Source organism: Coptis chinensis, chromosome 4 (genome assembly GCF_015680905.1).
Source record: "Coptis chinensis isolate HL-2020 chromosome 4, ASM1568090v1, whole genome shotgun sequence".
Lineage (NCBI taxonomy): Eukaryota > Viridiplantae > Streptophyta > Magnoliopsida > Ranunculales > Ranunculaceae > Coptis > Coptis chinensis.
Genome location: NC_141459.1, coordinates 105885813 through 105896273, shown reverse-complemented (window position 1 = coordinate 105896273; position 10461 = coordinate 105885813). Strand labels below are relative to the sequence as shown.

At 38.8% G+C, this 10461-nt stretch overlaps 1 long non-coding RNA gene across 1 annotated transcript; it reads left to right on the top strand.

The window, feature by feature from the left end:
- Nucleotides 1–335: 335 nt before the first annotated feature.
- On the top strand, nucleotides 336–1706 carry LOC147506651 (uncharacterized). Its single transcript, XR_015193847.1, has 2 exons — nucleotides 336–935; nucleotides 1353–1706. It is a non-coding gene; the product is annotated as an uncharacterized LOC147506651 (long non-coding RNA).
- Nucleotides 1707–10461: the final 8755 nt, after the last annotated feature.

Genomic DNA, 10461 nt, shown 5'->3' with positions numbered 1-10461 from the left:
ACTTGTTTTTATTTGTTTTTAACTAAAGAAAAAATAAAAAGAACCGGAGTTTTTCATCTGTAACATGACGTCACTTGATTGGGCTGTTACCCTGGTACAACACAGTAGCTATCCCACTAGCATTTTCGATAAAGTAACGGAAAATTATTTCTTCGTCGTTAATGCTCTCATCTTGGCTGTTTCTTCGTATTCTCCATCTATTTCTTTCCCCAACTTCTTTTCTCGTTCGATTATTATTTCTCACTCTCCCCTCTCATTATCACACAGGTTAGACAAGTATCCCATTTTCACACATACACGTGTTAAGCAATCAAGGCCGGGGAGTTGAGGGCCGCGTCTTTTTTTTTTCGATAATGCTTGAGGGCTGCCGGCTGCGTCAACCCAAGGTTTCCACTGACATTTTTCTTATAAACAAAATCATGAAATTACTTCAATTGATCAGGATGTCGGAAGATATAACCATGTCCAATTCAAATCAGAATCCATTTCAATCTATCTGATCATATGGCATTGACAAGTGTAACTTCACTACTTAGACCAGATTATCACGCACATGCATTCTTTTGGTCTTGAGTTTTGATAATTCCCTGCATGCATGTAATGGTCTTGAGTTTTGATAATTCCCCGCATGCAATGTAATTCCCTGCCTAGGAGGCCACAAGATATGAATTATATTTCACAAAATCACAAGTGGATGATAGATTAATTCTATCATCCTCACGTCATCACATATTCACATGGTGAGTCATTCATCCCATACTCAATTCTCTATAAATGAGGAGCACACTACACATACTCTACTTCTCATCCAAGTTCCTGTTGTCTTTCACATTTCAAGAAAAATGTCTCATTTGAAAGCTTTTTTTGTTATGGATTCTTCCTAGCTGTTGTTCTTCTGGTTTCTTCTGAAGTAGCAGCAGCTGAGGCTCAAGCTAGTAAGTCTGATTATTATATACGTGATGTATTAATTAAACTAATTACCGCGTCTTGTACCAAGTTTTTGAAATTTCTACGATATTAAAATATGTACGTCTACGAGGCTAGCAATATAGCTGTTAGCAACACAGTAGTGACTTGCGTTGCGTACACAATAACATAGTACATACATATACCTTACTGGCTCACTGAAAGACAAAGTGCTTGGCGGCCTACCTAGCTCCTAGGCTCCTAGCATACCTGAAATGTCCACCTTCTAAGTAGTATGTAATATGTAATAACTCTTAAATCTTAACTAAGTTATATATATATTCATTCTCGGAATTTCATCACAATACATACATTATCCGTTAAAGATTTTATATTAAGCAATACAATCGTAGACACTGACAACTCCCTTGCTATTTCGTTTGCAGAGAACAAAGAGAGCTTTGAGGATGTTAGGATTGGAGGAGATGGAAAAGGAAATTGCATGTATGGCTGTTGCCGCCCCTGTGGAAAAATCTGTTGCCGTTGCTGCAATTATGTTGGAGAACCTATGGATGTTGTACCCGAAACCAAACCATAACTAGAAAGACTAGTGTACATACGTATGGGTCCCTAGTGTGATATGAATAAACCCACTGTGTAGTGTATAATATACCGAATTTGTACTCGAATAAGAGCAGTTGCAACAAAGCTTGAGTCTCATTAGTTTGAGCTCGTAATATGTTGTTTGTGATTTTATGATTGTAATATGCAGAGATAAAATGTTATATATATGTTCTACATGGAGTGCAACTTTAATTCCGTTTAATTTTATATATTTTTCTTCGTGTCTACAACAAGAGTTTATATGCAAGAATATAATATGACATTGAAAGAAAGATACTTGCAACTTGCAAGACAGATGATACTTCCCGGAATATATAAATTTTAGCATTATTGAATTGAGGGACATAAAATATGAGAAATGTAAGCACTCAGATGTGTACGAGTTCGTGGTTGTTAGAAGATATGAAAAACAGAAACAAAGGCACCTTCTTAAGTGAACTTAATTTATGTACATGCTTAAGTTGATTTCAGTATTAGTCAGTCCAAGCATCCACACTATAAGTAAGACAGATCTTTTCATTTTCAGTCGCTATTAAAGCAGGCCTCAAGCTCAAATCTCATTATTAGGACCTAGGTTATTTGCAGTGATGGACCCATGATATTTCTCGAGGGTATTTAAAAATTCTAATCATTCATAAATTGTTTTGCAAATTAAAATCAATTTAACCGCAATTCAAAGCTTTTTCATTTCTCAAGAAAAATTAAGCAGTTCAATTTATTTGTTGACAGTTTTATCCTGTAGCGCCCAGATTTTTTAGACAATTGAATATTCAGATAAAAAGGCTCGATCCAAATATTCAACTATCTAATAAACCAAGACGTGAGCGGTTTTTGACTCACACGAGTCCCAACTAAAACTAAAATATAAAACCCCCCATGAACATCGCGTTCTAACAAAAATTCGGCAGAATTTCCTCTGTATTTCTAACATTTCATAAATTTACAACCTGTTCTGACCTGAAAATCAAATAATACACTTCTATTTATCATATTAAACCTCAGCCGTAATCCTACTACAAAAAAAGATATATGGATTCGTGGCACTGGCTACTTAACCATCTCGACAAATGCCAGTTAAATCAAGTAGCTGCAGCGCCCCGAAGCCGATCTTTTACCTAATTACCGTCATAACTTCTAATTAATGAATTCCTAACTAAAGACAATAACATTATAACTAAATTATTACAAAACAACTTAAAAAGGAATAAATTTAGAAATAAGAAAGAGTTAAAAAAAACCGCCTTAGCCAATCAGAGTATGTTTCACGTTAAATTTTCTTCGTGAGCACATACGCCTTTTCCTGTCTTCTGGGAGCCGGTTTTCCCTGTCATTTAACACTTTCTAACACGCAACGTTAAATGGTTAGTCAATATAAGATAATCAATGTGAATTACACTTATTAACAGCTGACAAGATTACTTAACGGCTTACCTTTCAGCTACATCACAATGCTTGGCTTATCGTTTTTTTTTTTCTTATAAAATTCTCCAACGTACTTAATTAATTGAACAAACAATTAAGAAAACACTTAAACAATCAACGTTAATAACGATTGTTAGATATTACGTACTCCGAGATTAAGATCATGCTTAACCCCAAGAATCATATATTAAAACTAAATTAAACAGTAATACCATATACAGAATAACCGATTGAGAGGTTAGGGTTTTCCTATGGAAGCGGCTGAGCCGGGTGGCTGCCTACGAACCCTTTTAAGGGATTAAGCCAATCGTAGTTCTCCTAATGAGGTGTAAGGTTCTATGGGAATGGAATAAGCCATTTCCGATGAGGAAGGCGGTATGGGTTCCTTACTCATGTTCTAATTAGGTAACGTCCCCTAATTAACTGATTCTCAACCTTGAATCAGTATTCTACAGGGTATGTCCCTTCACTTCTACTCATTCAAGTTTTTCCCGAACCCTCAGTCACCCGAACAAAATCTCAATACCAATAAAAGAATATTAATCCATACTATCCTAACTAAATATAGTTACGCGAGTAAATCAAACAATACATTACGCGTGGCCTGGCCTTGGCCCTAGCGATATAGCATATAAGGGACTTGGATGCTGCCTAAAACGGACTAACACGGCCCGGTGACGGCCTAGTGCGGCCGGTGATATATGGCTCGACGCGACCTTCTTTGCCGCCTTTTGTGCGGTCGACAACGGCTGCACGGCACGCGGTTTGTTCGATCTTAATAACTTATATATCTAAACTATGTAAAATCTTAATCTGTACAAACACCGGATACCACGAGTGTCGTGCTACTTATTGAACTTCACATAAACTTCGAAATTTAGACAAAACAATGAATCGCGGCCTCAAACTACCAACCCCCAGTTTCAAGGTTTGGACAAACAATCTTTCCAAATAAATTTCAAGAATAAAAGATGAATCCACTCACTTAGTTTACTATTAAACAATGACTTCCATTGCTAAAAGCGATTTAAATGAATCCACATCACATTCTCATAATTGATCCTAATAGTAGTAATCTAACGACCTAAGAATCGACAATTCAATAATAATTTTCCAGATCAAAACACGAAATTCTACTGAATAGAATCAGCTCTACCTCAATCACATTGAGATCGATCTCATGACAACTAATCAAATCAAAGATCAATCTAAACACAATTCAAATAAACAAATCTAAATTATAGTTTTAAAACATCAAACCTGAGTTGAAGAAATGAGAAAATTGAATCGATGAAAGAAGAAGTTTGTTTCCTTCACTTAGTTTATCAATAAACTCGACTCCTCACAGAATTCCCAAGTTGCTGCCGTTAGTACCTCGAGATCCTCGTCTTTTTTTTTTTTTTTTTTCTTTTAGCCTTACGTGGCTTACTCTAAAACAGACCCCACCATTATAAAAAAAGAAGCCCAATTTGTGCTTATATGTATGACCATAATAGTAGCAAATATCTAGCCTATGATGAACAAAAGAATTTACCACTTCATACCAATACATTTCTTTTCAATAATGCATCTATCTTATTATTCTCTCACTTCTTCTTACTAATGTTGATCTAGGCACTCACACATATATATATAGTTTCTCCAATTACTAATTCCTACTAAACTACTAATTAGAAAATTCTAGTACCAACCTAATTCTAATATTACATGTATTGACAATATCAACTTGGTTTCCTAATTGTTGGGAACAACGATACCAATCGATCCCCACTACTAAGATAACTTGTACTTGGACTAACTACTATCTCTAGAAAAAAATCTAAACTTTCACACTACAATCAACCTAGCATGCCCAACACTCTAAACAACTATCACAAACAAATAATAATAATGCAAAGAAAGTAAAACATACCATAACACAAAGATGTTCCATGGTTCGGTCAATGATGCTTACTTCCACAAGAGTTAATCATTTTATAAGTGTGGGAAGGAAGATTACAATCACTCCTCTCAAGTCTCTCCACCTTACTAGATCACTCCTCTCTCCTTACAAGCTTTTCTCTTTGCAAGGGTTCTCTCTCAATTTTGATAGCTCTCAAAATTGGGTTTCTATTCAAGACTTGGTTTTCCAAAACCTTATTTATGTTTCTATAGTAAAAACAAATTTCACGATTACTGTAGCAAAATAAAAACTGCAAATTTAGGCATGAGCACGGGCGCGCTCTCTTATTTTTCCTCAAACCTAAAAGTCCAGTAACTTTGTTTCGTGAGAGGCTGAAAAAGAAACTATCTTCTTTTTTCACGGCAAGGCGGCGCCAGGCAAGGGTAACTGGAATCTGGCCGCTCGGACTTCTTCACACCTAACGTTACAGGTTTCTCTCCTCTTTCTCATTCTCATGTGAGGGATAACTCCAACACTAATAGAAACTCATACTTGCTAATTGTTGGGGTTAATACCAATACCAATCAATTTCCCACTACACAGATAACTCGTATTTGAACTCAATTCAACTCCATACAACAATCTAAATATTCCCTACAGCCAAACTAACATGCCCAACTCACTAAACAACTATTAATAACAGATAATAATGTAAAGCAATAAAAGCAAACCACAACACAAAGATATACCATGGTTTGGTCAATGGTGCCTACTTCCATAAGAGCTAGTCCTTATATAAAGTGGGAAGAAAGATTACAATCACTCCTTACAGTCTCTCATCTTACTAGATCACTCATTTTTCTTTAGAAGGTTGTATCTCTGTAAAGGTTATCTCTTAATCTTGATTGTGCTGTGTATTTTTGTCTCTTCTAACTTAGTTAGGTTTTGCCAAAAACCCCAACTTGTATTGCAAACTCGCAGTTCCATAAAAATAGAATTCTTCTGAAAATAGACATGAGCGCGGGTGGCGCCTTGGGCAAGGCCAAGTCGAGCGCGGGTCGCATTGAAGGTACTGGAGGTCGACCAAGGCATGAGCGCAGGTCACGCCTTGGGCAAGCCTATTCTAAGCGCGGGTCGCGCTCAGGCTTCTACACGCAAGCAGAATTCCTTTTCTCCTCATGTGAGGGATAACTCCAACAATCTCCCCCTCCCGAACAGTGAGGGAGATACCTCCATGCAATTTCCAAATCAACAGGAGGAGTCTGCTACCATTTCGGCAGTAGCACAACAAATATCAAACTTACCTTTCGGTAAGACTTTGGTCATCATATCCGACCCGTTCTTGTCGGTATGGATCTTTTTGATAAACAAATGTTTGTCTTCGAGTACTTCTCTAATCCAATGATAACGCGCATGTATGTGCTTGGATCTAGAATGGAAACTCGAATTCTTGCTCAAATGGATGGCGCTCTGACCTTCACATAGACAAACTGTTTCTGTTTTAGCCCTAGTTCGTCGAAGAACCTCTTCATCCATAACATCTCTTTACAACACTCGATCAGTGGCTGCAATATACTCGGCTTCTGTAGTGGAGAGGGCAACACACTTTTGCAACTTAGATTGCCAAGAAACTGCTCCCCCTACAAAAATCACCAGATAACCGGAGGTGGACTTCATCGAGTCAACATCACCTGTCATGTATGCATCAGTGTAACCTTCAAGTAAGGGCTTACTTCCACCAAAACACAGACACAATTTTGAAGTGCCCTTGAGATATCTCAATATCCACTTAACACCTTCCCAATGCTCCTTCTCCGGATTTGACAGAAAACGGCTTACAACACAAACGGCGAAAGTAATATCTTGTCTTGTACACACCATTGCGTACATCAAGCTGCCCACTGTGAATGCATAAGAAATCTTTTCCATCTGACTCTGCTCATGCTTACCCTTTGGACACATCTCTTTGGTCATGCGGAACTGGCCACCAAATGGACAACTGACTGGCTTCGCTTGATCCATGTTGAATCTCTTCAACACCTTCTCAATGTAGATTTCTTGAAAAAGCCACAACTTCCCACTCTTTCTGTCATGAGTGATCCGCATCCTAAGTATCTGCTTTGCTTGACCCAAATCCTTCATCTCAAAGGACTTACTCAGGTTTTTCTTCAGTTTGAATATCTTGTTGATGTTTGGGCAAACTATCAACATATCATCTTCATACAACAAGAGCACTATGAAATCCCCATCTGGAAATCTCTGAACAAACACACAATGATCGGAAGCAGACTTCTTGTATCATTGCTTCGCCATAAAGGAATCAAACTTTATGTACCACTGTCTTGGTGCTTGCTTCAACCCATACAAGCTCTTTATCAGTTTGCATACTAGGTGCTCCTTGCCTTTGACCTCAAACCCCTCTGGCTGGTCCATGTAGACATCTTCTTCAAGGTCTCCATGAAGAAAGGTTGTCTTAACATCTAGCTGCTCAACCTCTAGGTTCATACTTGCGGTCATACTCAATGCCACCCGAATAGAAGTCATCTTCACTGCAGGAGAGAAAATCTCACCAAAGTCAATCCCTTTCCTCTAACCGAATCTCTTCATAACAATACGAGCTTTGAGCCTTGGGTGAGGATTGTTCTCCTCATGCTTGACTTTGTATATCCACTTATTCTTGAGAATTTTTCATCCTTGCGGTTTCTCAACTAACTCATAATTGTGATTCTTATGTAAAGAATTCATCTCGTCATGCATGACCTTCAACCACTTCTCTTTGTCTATACCTTCAAGTGCCTCTTGATAGTACAAAGGTTCTCCACCATCCGATAATAGAATGTACGTATGTGGTGGATACCTGGTTGAAGCTAGTTTTTCTCTATTTGACCTCCTTGCCCCATCTGTTGGTGCCTCAAGAGGATGCACTTCTGCTTGCTCTGGTGTTGGTTCATGCATCTCATCTGTATCTTCTATACTAATAGGTTTTATCCTATCATGAGAAATAGGATTCTCATCATGAGCTTCAAACTCATGGTTCTCTGCATTCTCAATGTCTTTTGCACGTTCCACAGTATGAACTTCTGGTTCTGGATCAACAAGATCATTGGTGAAAGCCTGTAGCTTCTCACCCTTCTCAAAGTCTGTTATGGTTTGGTCTTCCAAGAACACAACATCTCGACTTCGGATTATCTTCTTGTTAATCGGATCATAGAGTTTGTAACCAAACTTTTCATCTCCATAACCCAGAAAAATGCACTGCTTGGCTTTGTCATCAAGCTTGGATCTCTCATCCTTCGAAATATGTACAAATGCCCTGCAGCCAAATACCCTCAAGTATCCATAATCAACATCTCTGCTTGACCATACTCTCTCTGGATAGTCACTATTTAGAGGCTTTGACGGTGATAGGTTGATCACAAGCACGGCTGTACGCATTGCTTCTACCCAGTAAGTTCTAGGTAGCTTAGAGTGAGATAGCATGCATCCCATCCTTTCTACAATGGTATGGTTCATTCTCTCTGCTATTCCATTCTGTTGCGGTGTCTTGGGAACGGTCTGCTCATAACGAATCCCATGACTTTGGCAATACTCTTCAAACGGCCCAATGTACTCACCCCCATTATCTGAGCGAATACACTTTAACAACTTCCCTGTCTCTTTTTCCACCATGCTATGAAATTTCTCAAACACGCCAAGTACTTCATCTTTGGTATTCAGACTATATGCCCATATCTTTCTTAACGCATCAACAATGAAGGTCACGAAGTATGAAGCTCCCCCATAGGACTTCACTTTTATAGGACCACATAAGTCTGTGTGCACTAGTTCGAGGACATTGTCCTTTCTGTGATACAGGAATCTTTGGAAAGACACCCTGTGTTGCTTTCCTACCAAACAGTGAGTACATGTATTTAAATGTGTACCTTTGATGTCTGGCAAGGCCTTTTGCTTAGCAAGAACTTCCATCCCTTTTATGCCCATATGACACAGTCTCTGGTGACACAGTTTGGAGGAAGATTCTTCTTCTACCGCATTCACTTCTGCTTTACACAAATTAGCTTGTGTTTTGTAAAGAGAGCAAGTTTTCTTTCCTTTGGCTGCTACAATGGAACCTCTGCTCAGTTTCCATACCCCGTTACCAAACGAGTTTACAAAGCTATCGTCATCTAACTTCCCAGCCGAAATTAGGCTTAGCTGAATGTCAGGGACATGTCTTACATCCTTGAGTGTCAAGGTGTAGTCGACATTGGTTTCTACATGAACATCATCAATGCCTATAATCTTCGAGACGCCACTGTTACCCATCTTCATTTCACCATATTCACCACCGCTGTAGGTAGTGAAGAATTCCCTGTGCGGTGTGACGTGATAGGATGCTCCTGTATCTATCACCCACTCTATATCCTAACATGAGGTACTAAGACAAAGACGGCACCACAATCGACCGCAATTCCCACTAGGTCATGCCGACTAGTGCGGTAGTATCTCTACCTGTGTTTCCGTTCCTCTGCACCATGTCTTCATGTACACAGTTATTCTTCTCATCCCTCTTCAGTGTTCTGCACTCATATCTGAAGTGGCCATTGGTGGCACAATAGTAACATTGCCTTTCTGCCTTAAGAGTTCTAGCTTTACCCCTAGATTTACTTCTGTCATCACCTCTAGAATGAGATGGTTTTCTGTATCTACTTCTCCCCCGTTTCTCTATGACAAGGATCTCTGAGTGAGAGGAGCTGCCTTTTGAACTCCTTCTAGTCTCCTCATTCAACAAAAACGCGGTAGCCATCTCCATAGTAACAATTCCATCCTTAGCTGCTCCGTGTAGAGAGACTGCTAACGTCTCCCAACTTTTGGGTAGAGAGCCTAATAGAAATAAAGCCTCAACTTCATCTCCCAAATTAATCTTCATCAAATACATCTGATTGATGGTATTCTGTACTTCGTTAAGATGCTCAGACATTGAAGAACTTTCTTGGTACTTCGTGTCGGCAAACTTCTTAACAGCCAGCACTTTGTTTCCGCCCGACTTCCTCTCATAGAGGTTTTCGAGTTTCTTCCACAAGCCAAAAGTTGTAGTCTCTTGGGATACATGGTGAAAGACACTATCGTTAATCCACTGTCGAATGTACCCAATTGCTTTTCTGTCAAGCTTGCTCCACTCAGCCGCAACAACCGTTTTCGGTCTTTCTCCTCCATTCTCAATGGGTTGTGCCAAGTCTTTGCAATAAAACAAGTCTTCCATCTTGGCTTTCCAAATGGTGTAGTTCTTCCTATTTAAACTAGTCATGCGAGTGTTCATGGAATAGTTCATTTCTACAAGTTATTTAAAATCAAATCTTCTCTCAAGAGTTTTGTCAAACACCTTCCGACCAAGATTTGGATAACACCCTAGGCTAATCTAACCAAGGCTCTGATACCACTTGTTGGGGTTAATACCAATACCAATCGATTCCCCACTACACAGATAACTTGTATTTGAACTCAATTCAACTCCAGACAACAATCTAAATATTCCCTACAACCAAACTAACATGCCCAACTCGCTAAACAACTATTAACAACAAATAATAATGTAAAACAATAAAAGTAAACCACAACACAAAAATATACCATGGTTCGGCCAATGG